The sequence below is a fragment of the Triturus cristatus genome, chromosome 2_1 (genome assembly GCF_964204655.1).
Source record: "Triturus cristatus chromosome 2_1, aTriCri1.1, whole genome shotgun sequence".
Taxonomy (NCBI): domain Eukaryota; kingdom Metazoa; phylum Chordata; class Amphibia; order Caudata; family Salamandridae; genus Triturus; species Triturus cristatus.
Window position 1 is genome coordinate 921,989,783 of NC_140581.1, and position 25,679 is coordinate 922,015,461.

A 25,679-nucleotide genomic window follows, 5' to 3' on the forward strand; every position below is an offset into this window, starting at 1 on the left:
TCTGAAATTGTAGGTACCCATACTAGCATGTGAATTATAGGACATTTTTCAAAGTGACTTCTTTTTTTACACATTGTCTTACATTTAGAAGGCAGAAATGCTTTGAAATTCAATAGGTAATAACAGTTGCTCTACAATTCTGTCTTCCCCTAAGTCTCCCAATAAAAATGGAACCTCACTTATGTGGGTAGGCCATGTTCTTGCAACAGGAAACGTCCCGAAATGCAACATCGACATTTCACATTTTTCTAGTATAAACTGACCCTTTTTCGCAATGTGTCTAGCTGTGGATTTAGGACCTTAGCTCAGCCGGCACCTGGGGAAACCTAGCAAACCTGTACATTTTTTTAAATCTGGACACACAAGGGAATCCAGGATGGGGTGACTTCTGTAGTTCTCACCAGGTTCTGTTACACAGAATCTCTTGCAAACCTCAAGCTTTGTGAAAAAAAGAAACATTTTCCTCACATTGCTTTTATGGAAAGTTCTGGAACTTATGTGGATCCACAAATTTCCACCCACCCTCCATTCCTCAAAGTCTCCAGATAAAAATGATACCTCTCTTGTGTGGGTAGGCCTTAGTGACTGCGACAGGAAATGGGCCAAAATTCAATATGGACACACCACATTTTTACAGTAAAACCTGACCCTTTTTTTGCAAAGTGCCTAGCTGTGAATTTTGAACCCTAGCTCCCCCGGCACTAAGGGAAACGTAGCAAATCTATAAAAAAAATTAACACTAGGCACCCAGAGGACTCCAGGATGGGGTGACTTGTGTGGCTCTCACCATGTTCTGTTACCAAGAATCTCCTGCAAACCTCAAACTTTGTCAAAAAAACAAAGATGAAAAGTTCTGGAATCTGCATGGATCCACAAATTTCTACCATCCCCACACTCTTCAATTTCTCCTGATAAAAATGGAACCCCACTTGTGTGGGTAGGCCTAGTGTCCATGACAGGAAACGAGCCAAAATGCAACTTGGACCCACCACATTTTTTACAGTGCGAATTGACCCATTATTTCCAAGTGCCTGGCTGTGGATTTTAAACCCTAGATGTGCCGGCATCTAGGGAAACCTAGCAAACCTATAAATTTTTGAAAACTAGATACCCAGGATAATCCAGAAGGGGGTGACTTGTGTTTCTCCCACCAGGCTCTGATACACAGAATCCCTTGCAAACCTCAAACTTTGCGAAAAAAAGAAACCTTTTCCTCACATTGCTGTGATGGAAAGTTCTGTAACTTATGTGGATCCACAAATTTCCACCCACCCTGCATTCCTCAAAGTCTCCAGATAAAAATGGTGCCTCACTTGTGTGGGTAGGCCGAGTGCCCGCGACAGGAATCGGGCCAAAAGCAAGATGGACACATCACATTTTTACCGTAAAAACGGACACTTTTTTTGCAAAGTGCCTAGCTGTGGATTTTGAACCCTAGTTCCCCCGGCACCTAGGGAAACCTAGCAAATCTATACATTTTTTAACACTAGGCATCCTGAGGAATCCAGGATTGGGTGACTTGTGTGGTTCTCACCAGGTTCTGTTACCTGGAATCCCTGGCAAACCTCAAACTTTGTCAAAAAATAAAATTTTCCTCACACTTCTGTGATGGAAAGTTCTGGAATCTGCATGGATCCACAAATTTCTACAATCCCCGCACTCCCCAATGTCTCCAGATAAAAATTGTACCCCTCTTGTGTGGGTAGGCCTAAGGCCCATGACAGCAGGAAACGGGCCAAAATGCAACGTAGACACGCCACATTTTTACAGTGAAAACTGACCCTTTTTTTCCAAAGTGCCTAGCTGTGGATTTTGAATCGTAGCTCTGCCAGCACATAGGGAAACCAAGCTAACCTACACATTTTTTAAAACTACACCCACAGGGAAATCCAGGAGGAAGAGATGGCTGTAGTTCTCACCAGGTTCTGTGACCCAGAATCCCTTGCAAACCTCAAACTTTGTAAAAAAAAACAAAAAACATTTTTCTCACATTTCTGTGATGGAAAGTTCTGGAATCAACGTAGATCCCCAAACTTCCACCCACCCCACATTCCCCAAAGTCTCTCCATGAAAATGGTACCTCATTTGTGTGGGTAGGCCTAGTGCCCAAGGCAAGAAACAGGCCAAAACGCAAAGTGGACACACCACATTTGTACAATGAAAACGGATCCTTTTTTTGCAAAGTGCCTTGCTGTGGATTTTGAACCGTAGGTCTGCCGGCACTTAGGGAAACCTGGCAAACCTATACATTTTTGAAAACTAAACGCCCAGGGGAATCCAGGATGGGGTGACTTGTGTGTCTCTCCCCAGGTTCTGTTACCCAGAATCCCTTGCAAACCTCAAACTTTATAAATAAACACATTTTTCTCAAATTTCTTTAATGGAAAGTTCTGGAATCTGTGTGGATTCACAAAATTCCACCCACCTTGCATTCTCCAAGGTCCCCCGATAAAAATTATACCTCACTTGTGTGGGTAGGCCGAGTGCCCGTGACAGGAAATGGGCCAAAACACAACGTGGACACACCACATTTTTACAGTGAAAACTGACCCTTTTTTCCAAAGTGCCTAGCTGTGGATTTTGAATCGTAGCTCTGCCAGCACATAGGGAAACCAAGCTAACCTATACATTTTTTTAAACTACACCCACAGGGAAATCCAGGAAGAAGATATGGCTTTAGTTCTCACCAGGTTCTGTGAACCAGAATCCCTTGCAAACCTCAAACTTTGTAAAAAAAAACAAAAAACATTTTACTCACATTTCTGTGATGGAAAGTTCTGGAATCAGCGTAGATCCCCAAACTTCCACCCACCCCACACTCCCCAAAGTCTCTCCATAAAAATGGTACCTCATTTTTGTGGGTAGGCCTAGTGCCCAAGGCAAGAAACAGGCCAAAACGCAAAGTGGACACACCACAATTGTACAATGAAAACGGACCCTTTTTTTGCAAAGTGCCTCGCTGTGGATTTTGAACCGTAGGTCTGCCGGCACTTAGGGAAACCTAGCAAACCTATACATTTTTGAAAACTAAACGCCCAGGGGAATCCAGGATGGTGTGACTTGTGTGTCTCTCACCAGGTTCTGTTACCCAGAATCCCTTGCAAACCTCAAACTTTATAAATAAACACATTTTTCTCAAATTTCTTTAATGGAAAGTTCTGGAATCTGTGTGGATCCACAAAATTCCACCCACCCTGCATTCTCCAAAGTCCCCAGATAAAAATTATACCTCACTTGTGTGGGTAGGCCGAGTGCCCGTGACAGGAAATGGGCCAAAACACAACGCGGACACACCACATTTTTACAGTAAAAACTGACCCTTTTATTGCAATGTGCCGAGCTGTGGATTTTGAATCCTTAGCTCTAGCGGCACCTATGGAAACCTAGCAAACCTATACATTTTTGAAAACTAGACACCCAGGGGAGTTAAGTATGGGGTGAATTGTGTGGCTCTCACCAGGTTCTGTCACCCAGAATCCCTTGCAAATCTCAAACTTTGTAAAAAAAAAAAAAATCCTTACATTTCTGTGTTGGAAAGTTTTGGAATCTCCATGGATCCACCCACTTACACAACCATTCTCCAAAGTATTCTGATAAAAATGGCACCTCACTTGTGTGGGTGGTCCAAGTGCCCACAGCAGGGAAGGGCACAAAACGTATTGTGGAGACATCAAAATTACCTATCACAAAAAGACCTGGTTTTGCAAGGGGGTCACCTGGGTTATTGGCCCCGGGTTCGGTGGGCACTTAGGGAAACCTACCAAACCCATACATTTTTAAAAACTAGTCACCTGGTGGAGTCCAGGGAGGTATGGCTTGTGGGGAACTCCCAACGTTTTCTTACCCAGAATCCCCTGCAAACCTTAAATTTACCTGAAAAGAATTGACATTTTCTCAAATTTCCTACCACCCAGCATTCCCCCAGGTCTCTCGTTAAAAATGGTACCTCACTTGTCTGGGTGGGCCAAGTGCCCGTGGCAGGGAAGGGCCCAACATTTATTGTGAAGACATCAAAATTACCTATCACAAAACAACCTGGTTTTGCAAGGGGGTGCCGTGGTTTTTGGCCCCTGGCTCGACGTCCATCTAGGGACACCTACCAAACCCACACATTTCTCAAAACTAGACACCCGGGGAAGTCCAGGGAGGTATGCCTTGCATGGAACCCCTAACGTTTTCTTACCCAGAATTCCCTGTAAACCTCACATTTAGCTGAAAAAATCACATTTTTCACAATTTCTGTGTGGGAACGTTGTAGGATCACTGGGCTGACACAAATTTCCTACCACTCAGTATTTACCCAGGTCACCCAATAAAAATGGTACCTCACTCGTGAGGGTGCGCCTAGTACCATTGACAGGCAAGGGCCCAAAACATAATGCGGAGAAATCAAAATTACCTATCACAAAATTACCTGGTTTCGCGAGAAGGGGCACCAGGGTTTTTTTACCCATGCTCGGCGGCCATCAAGCGAAAACTACCAAACCCCCACATTTCTGAAAACTAGACACCGAGGGGAGTCCAGGGAAACATGGCTTGCATGGATCTCCCAAAGTTTTCATACCCAGAATCCCATGCAAACCTCAAATTTAGCTGAACAAATCACTTTTTCCACTAATTTTTGTGTGGGATCACTGTGCCAGCACAAATGTCCTACCACCCAGCGTTCCCCTCTTGATCTAAAATGATACCTCACTTTTGTGAGTGGGCCAAAGGTCTGTGACTGGGTAAGGCCAAAAACATAGGGATTTAAGGATACAGCACGGCAAATTCTAAGCACTACATTGTAAACAAACTAAGTTTTTAGCCAATTCTGCATTGGACACCCACACAAGTGAGGTATCATTTTACTCAGGAGACCAAGGGGAATGCTGAGGGGGTGCAGATATGGGCTATTGCCCAATCTGCTTTCCAGGGGGGACAGAAAGCCTTTTTTGGCGGTGGGGCATTAGCATGCCCATTCTCAGCATCCTCCACACCTACGTATATAAAAAAACAAAATCTCCAATGCCTAGTGGGCTTTCTACCCCCCCCCCCAGGGGGCAGATCAGGGACTTTTGCCCCATCTGCCTCCCAGGGGAGTCAGAAAGGCTGTGGCAATTTTTTTGGGGTGGTGGGGGCATTGGCATGCCCATTTTTGGCAGCCTCCACCTCTACATATATAAAAACAGAAACGCCCTGGTGCCTAGTGGGCTGTCTGCCGCCCGAGGGGCAGATCAGGGGCTATTGCCCCCATCTGCCTCCTGGGGGGGCAGAAAGACTGTGGATTTTATTTGGCGGCATTGGCATGTCCATCTCAGGCAGACCCCACCCCTAAATAAAATAAAAATAATCCCTGGCATCTAGTGGGCTATCAGGGGCTATTTTCCCATCTGCCTCGGGGGGGGGGGCAAAAAGACTGTGGAAAATTGCTGGGGGTGGGAGCATTTGCATGCCCACCTTGGGCAGCCCCCACCACTAAATACAATATAAAAAATACTCCCTGGCATTTAGTTGGCTTTTTGCCCCCCTGGGGGCAGATTAGGGGCTATTGCCCCATCTGCCGCTGAGGGGGGCAGAAAGACTGTGGAATATTGTGGAGGGGTGGAGGCATTGTCATGCCCATCTTGGGCAGCCCCCATCTCTAAATACAATTAAAAAAAAGAATCCCTGGCATCTAGTGGGCTTTCTGACCCGGGGGGCAGATCGGGGGCTACTGCCCCCATTGGCCTCCCAGGGGGGCAGAAGGACTGTGGAATTTTGCAGGGGGAGTGGGGGCATTGGCATGCCCATCTTGGGCAGCCCCCACCCCTAAATAAAATAATAAAAATAATCCCTGGCATCTAGTGGGCTATCGGGAGCTATTGCCCCATCTGCCTTCCAGGGGGGGCAAAAAGACTGTGGAATATATTCCCCTTTGCAATGATACCTCTCCTGTTTTTTTATGTGCTCGGGGGTCTGAGATAGCCCCCTGAGCACGTTGAAAGTGAAAATGAAATTAGCAAGTTCCGTTTTCTCTGCAATGACGTCAGCGTAACGTGCGCACTGATCGTCATTGCAGAAATACCAAAGAGTCAGCCTTGGAAGCTGGGAAAGCCCTTCCCCAGCTCCAGAGGTTGTTGAGAGGGGGGGAAATAATCCCTCTGGGGCCCGCACCAGAGGGACTTCCACCACGAGCCGTCCGATGCAAATGAGCATTGGTGTGTTGGACGGCTCCTGGCTGTCCAATGCATTGAAGGGGTTAGGGTTGGTGTCCAAGCCTAATCAATCATTGCCCTTCCTTAAAGAAATGCATTCTGTTGGATAATGGAATGCTACAGCTTCCGTGCCAATTCAGTCTTCTTTGGAATACTCACCTGCCAGACACTATGCAGTGGCCAGTGTGCACTCACCCACCCTTTGCTTCATTGCTATAATCGTTCATATATAGCACTACAATTCATATAATTACTTCTATAATTCTAACTAATGACACACTTAGGTTATTAAATGCACTGGAAAATTCAGGTATTGAAATACTACTACTATTAGAACGCACTGATTTGTTAAAGGAAACACAAGGTTTCAAAACCTGGCACCCAGCTATTGAATTTTTTGTATTCTTTCTTTTAAATTAAATATATTTTTCCATTTCCCAAGACAAAAAACTAAATTAAAATATTACGAATAGTCAATTCTGATTTCAGGTTGGTAAGCATTAATTTGTCTTTATGATGTCTTATTTTTGTTTCTTATAATACTGAAATGCTTTCCTATTTCCCAACAACTACATAAGTTCTTTAAAAATCATTTTCAAGCTTATCCATCTCCTTCTGTTTATTTTTCTTGCTGACAGTTCTTTCCACGCCTTAAATCATTGGAGTTCGAGGATAGGTGTATATTACATGCAATAACGTTAAATGAAAGGCCCAAGGGCCATTAAGTAAAATGCAGCAATATATCGGGAGCCATTGTCAACCCTGCAAATTTAGGAGACCTGCCATTGGCCAAACTCTTTTGAACGATTTATTCAAAAGTTAGTGAATTTTGACAACTTCTGATTTAAATCGTTTCTAATGCAATTGACTTGTGGTGCAGGAAAAGCTGATGTGGGAAGTGTGTAAATGAACAGGCACTTGTGACTTTTGAACATGTGAATGGGATATGTATCACCCAAGTGACAGAGTAACCTGTCCGCCAAACTCTAAATCAGGCCCTAAGTCCCCTGTTGTATCAACACCCATATTTCAGCCATAAAGCACACCTGGCTAGATTAAACTGTTTTTCAGTTCAGATAAGCAGACACATTACTTTAACCATGCAGCCTTGATTATATTTAACTCCTCTGGCACACTAACCGCAGATTCCAGGGACTTTCACCTGATTTACTAAACCTAGAACTGCTCCTGTTAAAAAGATGTCCTACTCCTAACAAATTTAGCAACTAATGATCTATAGAAAGATAATTTCTAAAGCACTTAAACAAATGTGTCAGATGTTTGACACAGCTTAGTCTGTTTCAGAACCTGGCTTCCAACTACCCCTATACTCTTGCATTGAACTAACTCTCATTGCATTTAGTGGGTGAAATTTACAAACCATTTTCTGTGGTCAAGTTTGACTTATTCCCGAAACATTTCAACATTACACACATCCAATTTACAAATCCAGAATTCTCCAAGTTATGCTCTTCAAGTTGTCTATGCATAATTAAATCAGGTATTGTAAAACTTACTCATGAGAAAGATGTGAGGTAACGTGATAGGGTGGAATTTCAAAAGTGTGTAGAACCATGACAAAGGGGCGTGTTAAAATAAAGGTCAAGAATATACATTGCAGGTTTTAAGAAGGTGCCACAATTAGTAAACTTCACAAAACATTTGAAATGCTTTGATTCACATATGGTATCATGCAAAGAATACAGTAAGGAGTTGGAAATGGAAGCATAGTGAAAATGGGGTGAGATGAAGTGATCATTTCAAAATTCTAAAGATATTTGTAGGAAGGGCTGACATATGTAAGAATGCCGCCAATAACCAGATGCCAGGGGGGACTCCAAGCCCTATAACCCTTCGCGGCAGGAGGCACCGATGCAGCTTTGCCCACGCCTGGAGGCGCTCAAAAGCACTTCACGGCTCCCGCAGCGCCGGCGTGCCTATCTGCGCCCATCCGAGACTGAACGAGGCTGGGCCTACTCTCTTGATTGGTCACCAGCTAGGTGACTTAAGCTGGAGGGACACAGTAGTGGATGAGTGCATTGTGGATAAGTTTTACAGCAAGTTCGAGGGTCAGTGTAATTTTGTTTCCCGTAATTTTGCGAACATTGTTTTGAGGTGGAGGCTAATTAGCATATTATAACTGTATAATTCAAATATGGGGAAGAGCAAGGCCACGCTCACTGATCATTCTATTAGCAACCAGAGGGCTACAATCGATTCTTTTTTGGTAAAAGCGGTGGGGGCCATCTCAAAAGAAATAGACAAAGCAGAGAGGAGGCTATCTATGGGCTCTAATGGTCCTTTCGCACCAGTACTTATGTCAGGAGATGTAGCAGACATGATAGAAAGGAACCCCCGGAATATCAACTCTGAGAAACCACAAACTGCAGCAATGGGTGATATATGCATGGGGGGGGGGAAGGTTCTAATTCGCCTGCAGCTAGCAATAAAGCAGAGACATAGCCAGATGTCTCACCAGTACCCAAAAGACTGTGTAAATCAAGAAAGAGAAAAGAGCCCATAAGGAGAGGAGAGGTGCCAGTAGGACAAATTAGTTTAACAAGTTTAACAGACATGGGGGATTTCTGGGGCACTTTGAAGAAAATGCTCAAGGATGTGTTGACGGACCTGGTATCACAGCTTTGGGACAAACTGGACAATGTTTTAACCGAGACTAAGGATACATTTAACAAAATGGAGTGTTTGTTGGAAACTGCTTCCAAAATACCGCCTCCCCCAATGGCGCAACCTCAGGCAGCCTGTAATATAATTGAAGGGACATACAAGAAGCTGACTGTTGAGAAAGGGTTACAGAGTCAAGTGATGGTCCACAGTCACCATAAGGGTAATGTAAATGGGGGTGCTGGAGGAAGGGGAGAGCAACAGTCCAAAGAAGATGAGACAGAGCATGCATGGGCCAAATTCCATTACAAACAGTGTTGGCCTACCGACAATTGATTTGCCGCCGGAGTGTTGCCCCTCCACTGTGGTTTTGGTGGGGGTTAAAGATCTGGGTACACATAATATGGAAACCACAGAAAATCTGATCAACAAGGTAGCGTATTGGCTAGGGACACACAGCAGGTTTAATGTTTCAGATTACAATAACATCCTGATGGCAAGAAGGGTTGACTGGATCGGTCGCTCGAAGAAAACTTTTAGGGATGATGCTGTGATTGTCTCTTTTAGATTTACAGCTTTGGCGCACAATATCTTGAGACATTCTGTTGAGTTTCCTTTCTATGCCTCAGAGATCAAACCTCTACCTTTAGGCTTTTTCTAGAGACCTACATCAAACTTCGCAGCAAAGACTTCTGCCTATGGGCGGGAGGGGGGATCTTGTATGCGAGGGTCTAGTAACAACATTGAATGTTTATGCCCCTTTGTCAGATTTAAATGATTTGGAATGACTTAGTAAGAACACAGCACAAAGCACATTGCCGATAACCAATACTGAATCGCAAAAACTGGATTTGTTGCCCAGGGAACATCATAAGAGTGACAGTTTAGCTCAATTTGCTGATAGTATCACCGTTCCATGCCAGATAGACACTAAGGGGAAGAGACAGCTCCTGCCACATGCGATAATGACTACTGTGGGGGGGATTATTAGTTTGTTATCTTGGAATGTGGAAAGCTTAGCGTCCAAATTTGGAGATGAGAGATGAATTAATTTTATAACCTAATATGAGATCATATGTTTGAAGGAGACCTGGGAAGTGAAAAATAAATTTTTCTTAGAAGGTTATAAGACATTTTTCTTCCCAGCAGAAGGATCACCCTCTGTTGTGTAAAAGGGGGCTAATTACTTTTATAGCACTTGACAACGGTGCATCTATGGAACAGTTGAACTGGAACTCTAGAGTGGCACAGGACATTAAGATCAAGAGGGGGACAACTTTGCGGTTCATACTCGTAAATTTCTATAATGCAAAAAAGAAGATTCAGGGTCCCTTAAGTTTGACGGAGTTATCTGGGCTTCTGGAATTGTCAATAGGCGATGGCATCTTGTATTTCTTGGTGACTTTAATTGTCATCCGTGCCGCATTACTGATCAAAGTAAGAGTGACACCCCCATCTGCCAGGCTTCAGAGGAATGGCATATGGAGCATTCCTCAGACGGACGTGAATTTAATGCCCTTTTAAACACTTATGATTTAATGTTTACACTGCAAAATGTATCCAGGAATCCTAATAGTTTTCAATCACCATCTTATAAAAGAAGGGGTCACGCCACTATTATTGATTTTATTTTTGTTTCATCATTCATGGGTCATATTATACAGTCCTCTAGGATCTTGGAGAGTCCCTTTAGTGACCATAACCCTGTGATTCTGGGGCTATGGGCACAGGACCAGAGGGAAGCACAGGTCAATGGGAGGGTGGGGGCAATAACTCCAACTGATCAGGGGAGGCACTTGCAGTGGTCGCAGGTGGACACTAACGTTCTCAACAGCTCCCTAGTTAAACTAAGGCAAAAATAATTTATGAAATGCCTCGAAGTAGCGCCCTTAGATGAGGATTTACTTAGTTCCTTTGATGCCATTGCACAGGCAGTGGCTGGCTTGCTAACTGTGCCGGCAGTCTCTCCCTGCTCGGATAACCCAAGATGGTTTGACAGTGGGTGCTCCAAGGTACTAAGGAAGCTAAAAGCAGCCCTGAAAGAGATTCCACATAATAAAGAGAAGGTAGCTAGTTCCCGTAAAAATTATAAAGAGCGGAGGTCATTACTACAGATACAGGCCTGGGAAGAGCTGGTTCAAGCTAGCGAATTAAAGTACAGTACTCTTTTTTGGAAGGTCATCAATATTACTTGTTTCTCTGAACCTGATAAACTGAGTATGGCACATCAAATAACTCAGGACCAATGGAAGGTTTACTTCCAGGGGGTCTATAATCATGGTGACGGAGATCCAGATATTGATGTCTTGGTGCTTTTCCCATGCGCCGTGCAGATTAATTTCCACTTGGATGAGTTTAAAACCGCCATTGAGGGACTGTTGCGGAACAAGTCCCCAGGTCCGGATGGGATTTCACCGGACCTGTTTCGGAACAATACAGACTTTTGGGCTCCAATTATGACCAGGGTACTTAATGCAGCGGCATCGACATCAATGTTCAAGTCATGGTCCTCTGCTATCATTGTCCCCATCTTTAAGAAAGGTGACAGGGACAACCCACAGTGTTATCGCCCCATATCTTTGATACATTGTACTTTGAAGGTTATGGGCAGGGTTCTATTAAATAGGCTATCAGAATGGGCAGACAGCAATGGAATTATCTCAGATGCTCAATACGGTTTTAGAACAGGCAAATCAACAGTAGGCCAATGCCTGAACCTTTATCTGTTGACATCAAAATACACAACCACTAAAGGAGCTTCTATTTACTTGGTGTTCATGGACCTTACAGCGACATTTGATAGGGTGAACTGTAGTAAACTGTGGGCTCTGTTAGATGAGAAAGGCATCGAGAGGGCAATAATAAATGTTTTAATGTCTTTATATGCTAATTCAAGAGCGGTAGTTCGTTTCACACAAGAGGGGGGACTGACTGACAGTTTTAGGTGCATCAAGGGTGCATTCTTGACCTTTTTAATTTACATTGTATATTAATGGGCTAGAATCCTACCTGATTTCACTGCACACTGATACGCCAAGAATAGGAACTAGACCAGTATCAGTCCTGTTATATGCGGAGGACACGGTGCCCATGGCATGAACACCTATAGCATTACAAATGTTAATTGACGGGTTTGTCTCTTTCATGAACACGCTAGATCTATTCCCCAATTCTACCAAATCATTTGTTATGGAAATAGGGCGTCAGGGGACTAGTACAAAAAACTGCAAGGCAGGCACTGCTAGCTTAGCCAAAGTTCCGTCTTTTACATCTTTGGGTGTTTTATTTGATGACCAATTAAAATGGACTACCCTGAAGGAGGAAAAGGAAAAGGTGATGAATAAAACACTGGGAGCTAACACAAATTATGCACATAGGGTAGGTACATGGTCCCCGGAGGTGATCTTAAAATTATATCAATCATTTTGCAGTTCCAAGGCCTTGTACGGGAGTGAGATTTGGGGCTATAAAGTAGTTGATAAATTACAAATCCCCCAAAATAGATTTTTTAAACAGATTTTAAAAGTGCCTCAGGGAACACCTGCTTTCACTGTACATGAGGATTTGGGGATCAAATATATTACAGACCTAGTTGCAGTAGGCCTTTGCTCTGTTGGGTGAATGTATGGTCAATCAATCAATCAATCAAGCATTTGTAGAGTGCACTACTCACCCGTGAGGGTCTCAAGGCGCTAAGGGGGGAGGAGGTGGGGGGGTGCTGCTACTGCTCGAACAACCAGGTCTTGAGAAGTCTCCTGAAGGTCATCAGGTCCTGGGTCTGTCGCAGGTGGATGGGGAGGGTGTTCCATGTCTTGGCGGCGAGGGGGGAGAATGATCTGCTGCTGGTGGTCGTTCGGTGGATGCGTGGAACGGTGGCGAGGGCGAGGTCAGCAGAGTGCAGCTGGCGGTTCGGGGTGTAGAAGGTGAATCGTTTGTTGAGGTATGTTGGTCCGGTGTTGTGGAGTGCTTTGTGAGCGTGGGTGAGGAGCTTGAAGGTAATCCTCTTGTTGACGGGGAGCCAGTACAGGTCTCTCAGGCGGGCAGTGATGTGGCTGTGGCGGGGGATGTCGAGGATGAGGCGTGCAGAGGTGTTCTGTATGCGTTGAAGTCTTTTCTGGAGTTTGGCCGTGGTTCCCGCGTAGAGGGCGTTGCCGTAGTCCAGCCTGGTGCTGACGAGGGCTTGGTTGACAATCCTTCTGGTTCCGATCTATCTGTAGATCTTGCGAAGCATGCGGAGGGTGTTGAAGCAGGAGGAGGAGACGGCGTTGACTTGCTGGGTCATTGATAGTGATGAGCCCAGGGTGAATCCCAGGTTGCGTGCGTGGTCGGTGGGTGTCGGTGCAGCTCCCAGCATGGCCGGCCACCAGGAGCCGTCAAAGGCGGAGGGGGTGGAGCCGAGGATGAGGACCTCCGACTTGTCAGAGTTCGATTTCAGGTGACTGTTCTTCATCCATTCGGCGATGGCCTTCATTCCTTCGTGGAGGTTGGTTTTGGAGTTGGCGGGGTCCTTGGTGAGGGAGAGGATCAGCTGAATGTCATTGGCGTATGAGATGATATTGAAGTCCTGCGATCAGACGATGTTGGCGAGCGGTTCCATGTAAACGTTAAAAAGGGTCTGGCTGAGGGATGATCCTTGGGGTACGCAGCAGGTGATCTTGGTGGCTTCGGATCGGAATGGAGGGAGGAGGACTCTCTGGGTTCTGCCGGTGAGGAAGGAGGTGATCTAGTCCAGGGCTTTGTCGGGGATCCCTGCGTCATGGAGGCATGTGCGTAGGGTGTGGTGGCAGACAGCGTCAAAGGCGGCCGAGAAGTCCAGGAGGTTGAGGGCTGCGGTTTCGTCGTTGTCCAGCAGGGTCATGATGTTGTCGGTGGCGGCGATGAGGGCGGTTTTGGTGCTGTGGTTGCTTTGGAATCCGGATTGGGACGAGTCCAGGGTGTTGTTCTCCTTGAGGAAGCGTGTCAGTTGCCTGTTGATAGTCTTCTCGATGACTTTTGCTGGGAACGGGAGCAGGGAGATGGGCCGGAAGTTCTTGAGGTCCTTTGGGTCCGACTTGGTTAAATCAGCGCCGGGAATGAAGCCTTACCTCTCCATGTTAACTAGTCGCCATGAGCATTTTTTATTTACCCGTTTTAGACTGAATATGTTTCACCATTTAGTTGCCTCTCCTCTTGGCTTTCTAGCATGAACCAACGATAGAAGGCCCCTTGGCTGTGACAATATCTCCACAGGATTTTTACATTTTACCCTTTTATGTGAATATTTTAACTGCCTAGACGTCAATTTTTAAAAATCTTACTTGAAAGATATTGGGTTCAGTCACACTTGTGTTGCTCTTTTACATTTGCAACTTATTCAAGATGTTCGTACATTGAGTGTGGTTATTCATTTACTAAGAGCGATGATAAGATCAAGAAATTCCAGACATGAGTGAGCTCGGAAGGGACATTGTGGGACCAGGGTTGGATGTTAGCTGAATTAAATGTACAGGCTGGATTTTAGGATGGTATTTATGTAACGAGGAACTTGTGTAACAAAGAGTACAGTTTTTTTAATGTATCTCTAAAGAGTAATTTTAAGCCAAGGTTGGTCCTGTTCTCGAGTAGAATGATAAGGATATTTGAATGATTACTGGGTAATGATTTTTTTTTTCATGAATTTAATATTGTTTTAATGTATGACCTCTTTTATGGCGTTGTTACTGCCAAATAAAAATTGTTTATTATTATTATTATTATAAGAATGAAAGGCCACTCACTCCGAGAACAGCTGTGCAGTTTTTATTTTGCTTTTAAAATATTACATTTGTTTATGTAGCATGATGTACTATTCAGCTATTGTTGCAACTTAAGTCTCTGATTTGATTACTTACCTCTTTCACATGTTTACCCTTTTTGTGTGTTCCACATTCTGTTCTGCTGTCTTCTTCTTGAGGTTCTACTGCCAACAGTGCTGATTGGGCAGTTGGAGGAGAGCTTCACTGGAGAGACCAGCACAGAACATGGGCTCTTGTATCCACGGAATAACATTTAGTTTCCTCCCTACGCATTTTGGATTAATAATGTTCCCGTTTGGCAACAACCTGCTTGCTTCCTGAGAGCCCACATCATATCAAACTGTTGCTTCCTGCTGGTACAGCTGTGCTGGAGTAATTTCTTTGCTGATTCTCCTGAGCTCTCCCGTTTTTTGACTCAACTTGCAGCGTGCATCAATATTTGGGGGTGTTTTGGCTTTGGTGATTGTCGATCACTGAATATAATGATGTCTTTGGATAGGCCCAGATTCTCTAGACTTCTGCTGCCCCATGACTCATTTTATGAGGCTGTCAGCACCACCCATTACTCACCAACATGTGACATCATCACGTTTATGATGTCTCAACTGGAGGCTTTCTTGGATTAGGCCAACTCATCAAGTACTGGAAGCATATGCAGAATTACTCTCTATATGGGATACCATATCTATTTCCTTCACTGGGTAATTCAAAATATAGACTTTATTGGTTTTAGTGTATACTCTCAGAAGTAGTTGATATTGCAATTGCTTTTGAATACTCTTTTATTTTCAGCAAACTTATGGTTTTAGAAGAGCCTATTAACCCTGATATTGATATTTTTGCTTTTGTCAGACAATCAACCTATAAATGCCATATCAGTAAAGGACAAGGTTATGAGAAATGTGCCTAATAAAGGTCAAAATGCAGTCTACATATGTGGTTTTAGGTCGTATTTTGGCAATAATACAAACTGGCCTGCTCTTGGTAAATGTTGTAATAAGCGCAGGAGAGTGGTCCACTTTCAAAGTGTTTGCAGAGGTGGCAAAACATCACTTAAGGTTAACAGTGTGGATCTTGATATGGATGAGTGTGTGTCTGATTTGTCCAAAGTCCTGATAACTGTTCAGACTGATAGTACTCGAGGTGGTAATAAATACTCCATTATAGCAGCCGGTAAAGCTAAAGATCCTTGATGTGAAGTTACGGTGGGAGACAATAATTTGAACATGATGGCCAATTCTGGTGCCCCCATCACTCTTTTATTGGATTTTGTTTTTTACCAATACTGTGGCAAAAATTTCTGTCTCAAAAAATTAGATACAAATCTTAAGGTTTTTGGGGCCTCATTCACAAAGGGCCTCCGCACTCATGGCAGTGGCCCCGCAGTTTAGGAGAGGAGCACACCCTTGTGGCAGGACCCCCATAATGAGAAGCTGCAATGCTGAGGTCCCACCATGATTGAGGGACCATTGCCACGTTTGAGGGTCCCCGCCATGAGTGCAGAGGTCCTTTGTGAATTGGGTCCTTGCTTAGCAAGATATTAATTTAATAGAATACTTTGTTGTGTCTAAAACAAGTCTTGGCAGAACCACCATAACAGAAGTATATGTGGTAATTAAAGACCAGAATATAGAGAGCTGGCAGGGTTTAGCTCAACTGGGTTTTATGCTAATTCCTGGTTCTGAGACAACAATAGTAGTAGCTAATGCACCTTTTTCTCTACTACATCTGAAGATAACACTAATAACATTCTTTAGAAATTTCCAGAAGACTTTAAAAACAACATTGGTTCCAATAAGAAATTTGAACACAAAATCAAACTTAAATCCAAAGTAGTACCTGTTGTGCATCAAGTTAGACCTGCTCTCGTAAGTGTGAAGGATAATCTTAAAACATATTCCATAATTTGACCTCTGAGGCCATCATGCATGACACTGATTCTGGACAGTGGGTAAGTCCCCTAGCCATTGTACAAAAATCTGGCAAGATCTGTTTGTGTGAGGATCTTCACACATTCAAAAAATGATTGAATGATACCCTTCATCACAAGGCACATAAACTTCTAGCCAATTTGGGACAGGTGAAATTCTTTTATCTCATTGACTTACAGTCTGCCTATCATCAGATCCTATTACTTGAAGAGTTGCAGGAGTTAACCACATTCATAACACCATTTGGTGCATTTTAATTCTTGTGCTTAAATTCAGAGTTAGTCTCTATGGCTAGTGTTTTACAAAAAATCATGGACGCTATTTTAGGTGATACACAGGGAGCACAGCATTCCATGTATTTATTTATGCTGAGAGTATTGAGAAGCATAACATAATTTTAGGCAAAGTATTAACGGTTTTTAGAGATGTAGGAATAACTCTTAGAAAAGATAAGTGTATAAATCTGGAACAAGAACTAGATTATTTAGGCCATAGTATTTCCCCTCAGGGAAATCAATCCTAAATTTTAGCTGATTGCCCCTAAGGACACAGATACACTTCTATAATTTTTAGGTCTCAGTGAACACTATTCAAGGTTTATCGAAGATTATGACTTCATTGTTCAACCATTATGCAATTTGCTGAAAAATTGGGTATAAGTTTGTTTGATATCAGTGTGTCAATGAGGCTTTTATTAAAATTAAGAAGTCGCTCATCTCTGCACCTGCACTTTCACCATTTATATCAGGGAAGAAATGTTTTTTAAATGTTGATGCCAGTCAAATTGGCTTAGGTGCGGTTCTTTCACATTAGGTGGACGGCAATTTCAGTGTCTGAAACAAACTGTAGCACCATCAAGAAAGAGGCTTTCATGTGCTGTAGGGCAGTGGAGAAAACTAGTACATTTTTATGGCATTGGCACTAGTAAGGACTCTTCAAGATTAGTGCGACTGTTGTCAGCCTTCAAGAGTATAGCTTTACCCTTAAATACATCCTAGGAGGTAAAAATATTACAGCAGATGGATATGCTAGGATGCCTCTGTTATCAGACAATGTTTCAGATTTTCAAGATGATGCTGAATGTGTGTAGCTTTGATGTATGACATGCTGGAGGGTAAAGGAGTAATTTCCATGTCAGAATGGTTGGATGCTTGAAATTGAATGTTACTTTGCAAAATGTGTTATGTTTCATCATAAATAGCTGGCCAAAAGATAGGAATTTTGATCCTGATATTAGACAATTTGCCAAAGTGTCAGAGGAGATTTCAGTGGTAGAGGGGGATAACCAATGATGAATGTAAGATGTTCCAACGCAAATATTTACAACGCATGCCTTTACAACACAGTTTTTACATCGCCACATCCATTACTACACATGATTTTACATCGCATGCCATCACAACGCTTTTTTAGAAACTACATTTACAACGCATTCCATTACATCGCATTATACCATTACAACACATACCATTATAATGCATACCCTTACATTGCATTTAATGTAAGTTTTGGATAGTGTAGGGGTAAAAAATACTATTCCCACTACAGTGAGTGCAACAGTAGGGTAAGTGTTGGATAATGTAGGGGTAAAAATTACTATTCCCACTCCAGTGAGTGCAACAGTAGGGTAAGTGTTGGATAGTGTAAGGGTAAAAACTATGCGTTGTAATTGTATGCGTTGTAATGGTATGCCTTGTAGTGACATGCGTTGTAGTGACATGCAATGTAATGGCTGCATTGTAATGGCATGTGTTGTAAAGGATGTTACGTTGTAATGACTGCGTTGTAAAGGTAGTGCAATGTAATGACTGCGTTGTAAAGGTTGTTTCCCCCAATAATTAATGAAGCATGCATGCACCCCATTACCGTCTATGAGACACTGATTTAATGACTTAATTGGCTCAAGAAGGGCACTTAGGCATCAGGAGCACCTGTAAAAGTCTTAAACAACATACTGGTGGCCTTCCATGTATGTTCAGTCGAACAAATGGATCAATTAATGCAGCACTTGTCTGCTTTCTCAAAAACATTGGAGAATATATGAATCTCCATTACATGTGGTTGAAGTTTGGGTAAGCTCGCATGGAATTTTGCTGGACCTTTTGATATTTTACCTTGTGAAAAACAATATTTGGGGGTTATGATAAAATATTCTAAATGGCTGTATTTAGTCTTCACTTTGTGTCCAAATACCAATACAGTAATTCAATTCTTAAAGAGAATTTTTCCAATGGTGGGAGCACCAACCAGAGTTTCTCCACTCAGATTGTTACGTAAAAGGGAACCATGGTCAAATTTATGTCTAGACTGGTTGAAACATTTATTCAGTGGAGAATGGGAGTATTGAAATGTCCAAAAAGATGGTTGCTGACAGAGTATTATGTCACCAGGGATATTTCAAAAATTATTTTAACAAAAAAACATGTGAAAGAAGCTTTGCTGAGTGTTGGTGTTTGGGTTTTCATCAAAAAATATCACAAAGTAGGAAAGGATGAATTTAAGTTTATGTCTCCGGTTAGAATAACAAAGTTATCAAAAGGGAAAGTTTTGATTGATGGTATAGGTTGGTGGAACACAAGGCGTTTGGTGAAATTGACTCAAGAACAAACACCTAGTATGATGTTGAAGAAAAAAACGATTATATCGTAATCAGATTGAAGCTTCTTGGTGAGTTCACACTCTAGTGAAAGTGTCAGTGAAGGTGATTTGTCTTCACATACTTGTGTGGTCTCTCCTTGACTTTCACCTACTATTTCTGTTGCAAGTTCAACAACTTGTCCTGACAACGTACTTGATGTACATGACGGCATTACTTCAGATGGATGAATATGTCTAATACTAACAATTCCAAACCAGTTTCCTCCAGACCCATACACAATGTGTCCTTACCTGTTAGGTATAAGAATCTTTACATGTAGCAACAGTTTGAACTTCTGGTTACTCACTGTGTTTTTATCTTTATTTTTCTTTAAAGGAGGAAGGTGATGTACTAATAAACTATTCATTTAACCTAAGTCTCTGACTTGATTACTTACCTCATTCATGTGTTTACCTTTGTTGGTGTTCCATCTTCTGTTCTGCTGCTTTCTTCATGAGGTTCTACTGCCAAGGGTGGAGAGCCTCAGAGGAGGGACCAGTACAGGACATGGGCTCTTGTATCTATGGGATAAAACGTAGTTTTATCCTATAGATACAAGATTCATCATTTATATATTTACAATTCAGAATCACATAAACAAATCACCTACTGTTAATTAGTTTAGTGTATTAAATATACTGGCTTGAGAAGGGTGGAAGGCTGAGTTGGCGTTGCTGGTATTCAAACTTGTGACCTGTAGATCCGGCTGTAGGTCAGGGGGGATTATTCCACTTTGCCAGGCTTACGATTTTTATTTTCCTACTGTTGTCTGAATGTTCACTAGAGGGGGCACTTGTTCTTTGTTCCCCAAACAGAGCATTACATTCTGTTTGGCTGATTGGGTTGCACCTACATTCTTTGTCCCCTATAAAAAAAAGAGTATAAAGGGTAGGAGCAAACTGATGGCTGGTGGTGGCTGATTTGCCCTCAGAGGCACATACCTTTTATATGTGAATGCTTACTAGTGGCCTATTGTTGAAAATCCATCCCGACCTTCGTAACTGTAGTCCTTTAGTTCACCTTGACTGTATGATGTGTGGTTCTGTTTATGTGCTGTGCATATAGTACTCCATGTGCTAACTGAAGGCATACTACAGGAGAAACAACATCAAGATTCCCCTTTAGTTTACTATTGTGCCTGTGGACCTACAGTGGCATGCATCTCAGACATCTTGTATACATGAGAAAAATATGGGACAATCTATTTCCACATTTTGCTCATCAGAGCTGGAAAATGATTGTCCAAAACATGTTGGTAGATTTATATCATTGCTGTCAATCTGGTGAACTACATTTAATCATTAATTTGACTTGTGATTCGGGATTAGTCAAATTATATGTCACGCTAATACTGCTTTGTTTACACATGTTAAAGATTGGTTAAAACAGACACTGTATTCTCCTGATGAAGTGCTATCATAGCCCAAAATGCATAGTGCTCTATGTAATACCCGTGCTAAGTTAGATATGAAATGTGAAATGAACTATCAATGAAATCATCAGAACATAGAGATTGAAAATAAAGAAGTGATTAATAATACAGAAATAACATTTCTCAAGTAAAGAAGTGCCAAAAGTAATATTATCGAAGAAATCACTTTTGAAAATTCAATAAAAACAATGTAAAAATAATAACAGGCCCTAATGGATCACTTTTCAAACTGAGGACTGGAAATTGAGAGGGAATTTGGTGCAAATGTAAGGTTGCATAGTGGGTCATAATGCCTCATGACATGTGGGGTATGTCCACAAGCATAAAAAACAAGAATAAGCGGTAGGATAACAAGGGCTCGACCAACTAATCAATTGAAAAAACCCTTTGTTTCCGCGCCTCCGTGCCAATCTGTACAAACATTTCAGAAGTTTTGTCTTGAAATTACAGTTTTGAAATATGTTTTTATTGCTAGAAGGAGGATTAAAACGGAAATTAAAGTACATTTATTTAGTTATCCGTGAGTACAGTTACCACATTAGACAGAAATCAATTACCTTAGAGAATGACAGCCATTTTTGCTGGCATTCCCATAAAGTATATGTTACTCTTATTTAGATTATCTCCTGTTGGACACATTTGTGTTTTAAGAAAAACATTTACATAGCTCATGTCAGGGCAGCATAAACCGTTTCTCGAACCTTACAAACCTGTCACGCTGAGGCCTCCGCACTCCCAACACGCTCTCAAAATATGGACAACCTGTGTCACTGCTGTCTGCTTCTTGCTTCAGCTTGGGGACTCCCGAATGTGACTGGCTTGAAGGTTGGTGGTTTACACTTTGACATGGGTCAATAAGCATGCAAGAAACTCCACTTCCCCTGCTTGCTACGGCCTTGATAGTTTTATATTTAGGCATGATATAGGCTGTTGATGCTGGGAATTGCAAAATTGAATATTTGACACACACACGCCATTAATGAGGGCAATCAGTGAAAAATAGTTTATTTGATTAAAAAACAATATACGATACAATCAGAGTAGGGAAAGAGAAGCTGTGATCCAACCGGCTTCCGGCTAGTCATAGATAATCAAAGGAGGAAGGATCACTAGTTACTGGCACCAGGGTTCAAGTGGTTGTCTCCGATATAGGTAAAAAACCCTCAATCACGTCAAGATATGTTGGGGCGGTATATCTTGGTTCTCCGCCTTTAGATACGTGATAGCATCATCATTGGGTTGATTCCATGCATCCTCCACCCGGAGGGAACCACTGAATTTTCCAGCAGTGATCAGGGAAAAAAATGATAAAAAAAATAAAAAAGTGAGGAGTGCTCAAGTGAGTGATAAAAAAGAGTAGTTCCTCATGCTACCTATAAAAAGTCTTTATTCTGATAGGTGCTGGGGAGACGTTAAAAAAGGTCAAGTTGCAGGTTGGATGTATAATGGACCCTCTGCGACTTTAAACGTGGTGATTGGTCAAATCCAAGATATACCGCCCCAACATATCTTGACGTGATTGAGGGTTTTTTACCTATATCGGAGACAACCACTTGAACCCTGGTGCCAGTAACTAGTGATCCTTCCTCCTTTGATTATCTAAAAAACAATATAATCATAAAAGCAGAACATACACACCACACATATACAAAAAAAGATAATTAAAATGGCCAAGAATTATATGAAAGTTCAAATTTTAAAAATATACAGCGGCAGAATGTTAATGATGTGGCAAAGAAATAAGTGTTACTGTCAAAGACTAAGATGGGAGCCCGGCGTTATAAGGAAACCCAGAAAATGTAAACATTTCATTAAAACAGTCATCAAGTAGCAGTGTCGATAAAAATCATCGAAGTCACATACCCTGATATTGCAGGTGTTGAGAGCACAGGAGAGACCAGAAAGAAGTCTTGTAGGTCTACAGTTTTGTTTTAGACACCTGTGACTCTCTTTAGAATTGTTACCGGGCCTGCAATTTGCTGATTACATTTACGATATACATGATAAATAAAAATAGTAAAACTTATGTTTAAAACTGTATTCTCTGGGTTCAAGGCCGCAATAATTGCCTGCCTGCAGGTCCGAGCTCCCAGTCTATTCCATTCTGGCCTCAATTTTAGTCTACGCTGAGTCAGGAGAGCGGGGCAGTGGCATGTAACATGCTCCATAGATTCCACCGAGGCCCCACAACCCCTACACTGTTGATTATTTGACAAGCAACGCCAGATAGGTAAATGTTTCAGCAAGTGCCATTCCCCCAGTCTAAGTGCCATAAATCGCAATTTTAAATACAAAGAATATGTGCAGGGCAGGTATGATGACGGTGATGCCAACTGATAAGAGTTAATGACTGCCCATGCACGCTAGTGTTTGGCAAAAGAAGCTTTGTCGATGGTGTGGGACAGAATGCGAGTACGCTTCTTAATGCTTGTTTTAAAAGCTGTTTGACTGGGGTTTAGGTTCCAGAGGTCACCTGCTGAAAATTGCTGAAGACATTCATTAAAAAATGTACTATAGGACCCACTTGCATTATTAGTGCCAATATCAAACTACAGCAAAGACTCAAGGGAGCTCGCCTTAGCTTATGACACAGATTTAAGTAGGCACCTGCGCTGGAAATTTCATAATTTTGGAGGCCCAGTTCTAATCTAATCTGTGCAGCGGAGGCAGATTTCGGCATGTGAAAAACACTTTTATAGATCTTACTCACGTGTTGATTTAATGTTGTGCAGATTTTACCCCTGAAAATTTCAAGACCATATGACACCGTGGGGCCGACTTTAGCTTTCATAACTTCCATCATTGGGGCCATACTCGGACCCATCAGTTTTTTTGAGAGTTTTGAAAAGTTCAATCGGAGAGCTGTGGCTTTCAATGAAATGTCACTACGATGCTTGGCGAAGGTGCCTCTAGAGCAGAGGTCTTCAAACTTTTGGATGCCGAGACCCCCCTGTCAACATTTTGAGGCGTAAGGACCCCCTCTTGACAAAAATGTCTAAACCTGTTGACTAAATTGCGTGGGATGAAAATGTAAATAAGGTTATGTGATGCCGCGTATTTTGGGATAGCATTGCTTCATTATTTTGATATTTGTTACACACAGTAACGCTGAGGAAAGATTTCACCCAATCAGTACCCATTTATAACCAAAATACAGCAATTATCATCAGAAAGATTTCAAGTCAACGTTTGTGAAGGGCCTTCCACTCTGCAGCAATACGTGCTGCCACATTAGAAGCTCACCTGGCCCTGACCGGAAGAAGCAGGGGTCCCTTAAAACCCTGGCGGTTTTGTGTAGAGTTAAGCCTTTTACACATGCAGCTTTCCTCTCATCCCCTCCCTTCCATCCCTCTCTCCTCTCCTAACCCCGGATCCCTCTCTCACTTTGCAGGTCATTTTCTTTCACCCCTTTTTACAACTTCTGAACTCTCCCCATTCAACCTCTCACTTCACCTTTAATCACCTCTTGCCATTCTGTCCTTTCACTGCCCTCATCTCTAACAGTCTCTCACATTTATCTCATGGCCTCTCTGGCCCTGTCACCTCCCGTGCCCCTCAGCACTTCTCATTCACCTTGTCTCTTCATTCAAATTTTTGTCTATTTGTATCTTACACCTCTCCAGTCCCCCCATTCCTCTTTCACATCTCCCCTTTGTTCTAAGAGAAGCCCTCACCTTTGGATCACACTCACTTCTTGCGTGTCCACACTTCTCTTCGGCAATTCACATTTCTCCTCATCCCTGACCTCTTCAATCAAATTCTCTCACTCCCTTGCTGTCCTCTCTCATTTTGGGTGCGGATGCAAGTTCAGAATGGGATGAATGAATGTATGATTACTGATGGGCTTGTTTGAGTGAGTTGCATATTGAGTAGTGAGGGGGACAGGTGAGTGAAGTGTCACATGAGTGCAGGATGAGTAGTGTACTCGTGTGACTGCAGGTTGAGGTATAGTGTGAGCAGGACAAGTGCATTTTGAGAGCAGAGTGATCACTGTGAGTGCAGGGTGAGCGGGTGAATGGTGCAAGTGCATGGTGATCAGTGTGAGTGCATTGTGATCGCTGTGAGTGCAAGGTGAGCGGGTGAATGGTGCAAGTGCATGGTGATCAGTGTGAGTGCATTGTGATCACTGTGAGTGCAGGGTGAGCAGGTGAATGGTGCAAGTGCATGGTGATCAGTGTGAGTGCATTGTGATCACTGTGAGTGCAAGGTGAGCGGGTGAATGGTGCAAGTGCATGGTGATCAGTGTGAGTGCATTGTGATCGCTGTGAGTGCAAGGTGAGCGGGTGAATGGTGCAAGTGCATGGTGATCAGTGTGAGTGCATTGTGATCACTGTGAGTGCAGGGTGAGCGGGTGAATGGTGCAAGTGCATGGTGATCAGTGTGAGTGCATTGTGATCACTGTGAGTGCAAGGTGAGCGGGTGAATGGTGCAAGTGCATGGTGATCAGTGTGAGTGCATTGTGATCACTGTGAGTGCAGGGTGAGCGGGTGAATGGTGCAAGTGCATGGTGATCAGTGTGAGTGCATTGTGATCACTGTGAGTGCAAGGTGAGCGGGTGAATGGTGCAAGTGCATGGTGATCAGTGTGAGTGCATTGTGATCACTGTGAGTGCAAGGTGAGCGGGTGAATGGTGCAAGTGCATGGTGATCAGTGTGAGTGCATTGTGATCACTGTGAGTGCAGGGTGAGCGTGACAATGTAGGGCGAGAATGAGGAATGAGTTGTCTGAATGCAGGGTGCATTCCCAGACCCATGAAGTAACTCAGCATGTTATTGACGGGGCGTAGACTTTAAGATCTAAGTTAAACTATTGCGGCATTAATCGGGGATCGAGGGTGAAGGAAATAAATAATGTGCTGATCCTGCAACAAACTTCCAGTCCTATGGTTAGGGTTGCCAGCAGATTATTTTGGTGGCCCAGTCGGTACAAAAAAAAACAGTCACCTAAAGCGGTATTTTCAGCGCTTATCTGTGCATACTTCCCAGGGCCAGCTTTAGTGCTGGTGGTGCCCTGTGCGACCATGTTTGTTGGTGCCCCCCACAATGACCACCCCCACCACGGATTCTCTCACTAGCACCCTTTAACAGTGACCAAGTCTCCATAACC